This window comes from Quercus suber, unplaced genomic scaffold (assembly GCF_002906115.3).
Source record: "Quercus suber isolate HL8 unplaced genomic scaffold, Cork oak 2.0 scaffold_302, whole genome shotgun sequence".
Classification (NCBI taxonomy): Eukaryota; Viridiplantae; Streptophyta; class Magnoliopsida; order Fagales; family Fagaceae; genus Quercus; species Quercus suber.
The window spans coordinates 778,994-781,019 of NW_027069758.1; the positions used below are offsets into that span (position 1 = coordinate 778,994).

General features: G+C 38.8%; 1 long non-coding RNA gene across 1 annotated transcript in view; it reads right to left on the minus strand.

Moving 5' to 3' along the window:
* Nucleotides 1–643: 643 nt before the first annotated feature.
* Nucleotides 644–2,026, minus strand: part of LOC136071327 (uncharacterized) — a 2,692-nt gene continuing 1,309 nt past the window's right edge. The window contains exon 2 of the long non-coding RNA XR_010632615.1: nt 644–1,152. This is a non-coding gene — a long non-coding RNA (uncharacterized LOC136071327). The remainder of the gene's footprint in view (nt 1,153–2,026) is intronic.

The window sequence follows — 2,026 nt, forward strand, 5'->3', positions numbered from 1 at the left end:
TTAAAAAACGCAGCTATAGCCCAAAAAAACGCGGCTATATCCTATAGCCGCGTTTTTAATAGCCGCGTTTCGAAACGCGGCTTAAGTACCGCAGCAACAGAACTATGGCCGCGTTTTTGAAAAACGCGGCCATAGGTTATCCCTATAGCCGCGTTTCATGAAAACGCGGCCATAGGTAAGACCTGAAGCCGCGTTTCCTCCCCTGTAAAGATCGAATTTGGGGCTAGTCCTATAGCCGCGTTTTTGAAAAACGCGGCTATAGGTCACGCTTGAGCCGCGTTTATAAACGCGGCTCCGACTGCTGACATATAGCCGCGTTTTGGAAAACGCGGCCATAGGTCAAGCTTGAGCCGCGTTTAGAAACGCGGCTACGGCCACGTACCTGTAGCTGCGTTTTTCAAAACGCGGCTATAGGTTTTTTCCCCCCCCTCCCCTGCAACATCACAACTTTCTGCCATATATACACGTACAAGTTCCCAACACTCCCTGCCATATATACACATACAACTTCTTGTTACATCCCAATATCACAAGTTCCATAAACTACTCCCATAGGACACAAACTTGCCAAGAGATAATATGAAAGTTTATATACATCACAAAAAATATACCAAGGCAGCAAGAAGCTTATAGTAATTAGTAATATACCAACATTCAATTCCAATTTTATTTTAATCGTTTGGCCTAAGTAATTAGTAATTACAACTCCAATTTTGAGAAAAGTTCAAGTAATCTATGAGTGACCTCTACACTAATCCATGCAAGCATTCAGGAATTGTCAATTTTCCGAGAATCCATTTTTCATTGTACACCAAAGTGACCATTAAATTACTTGACCACAACTCCCTATAAATACGCAGCCATATCTTCCTTTAATCCACACATCTGTATAAGTTAGTAATACATATACATACTAAGCAGCTACACATATTCAAAATGGACGGCAAAGGTGTTGGTGCTGGTGGAGGGGCCAGAGGAGGAGGAAGTGATGGGGGCAAAGTTGGTGGTGTTGGTGTCCAAAGTGGCGGTGATAACTCTTCAAAGGGCAGTGGCAGCAATGCTGGAAAGATGGTTGCTCCTGGGACTGGTGGAGCTGCGTTTCAAGGGACTCCTTTGAAAGTTAACCCTTTTTTTTTTTCTCAGCCCTTCATTCTAACGAAAAGGCTAATGAGAAGGGAAATAAATAGATGCTACCATTTTACGTTTCAATGTATCGCAGTGTGTATTGAGAATGACTAGCTTGTTGCTTTATGGGTTATTTATGTGATGGAATAAAATAAAGTATTAATCTATTTGCTTTTGTGTCCTATATGTTATACAGTCTCCCTTCAATCATGATAATTGCTCTACCTTTTTCTTTAATCAAATAGTACATATCATAATCAAATGGTTTTATTACACTGAAAATATCATGGTATTGGACCCTTTTGTATCATGTGACATGGCAGTAAAAGAGAGAGTGAACAACTTGGCTACATCAATGTATTGAAATCCAAAATTTCAATTAGTACTTTACAGATCATAAACACCATGGTTATTTCTCTAGCTTGCATGGTAGTTATATAAGGAAACCATTTGAGGATATTGTCATGTGCTTGACATATACATGGCATGCTAAGTTTTAAAAATGAAAATTTCCAAGTATTGTTGTGTTTGTATATGCTAGTAGAGAGACAAAGTGACTACCCAGCAATGGTTCATCATTTTTGCGATGGCACCCAATTAATGTCCACACTCCACATCATTCTTAAATGAATTGAGATAAAAAACAGATTCCAAGAGAATCAGAATCCCACTAAGAAAAACAAGCCCAATGATTAAATTTAGCTCAAGTGCACCGGTGACTAAATCTACAAGATATTGCACCCAAGCTTCTTCAATCCTTGAATTTAAGCTAAAAGCACAAAGGTTTATTTCAATTAGACCAATGTATTATGACTTTATTATTCACGGACAGAACCAACCATAACATCCATTATCGATATATATTTTATCCTTTCGAAAACTTGATTGCACTTAATCACAC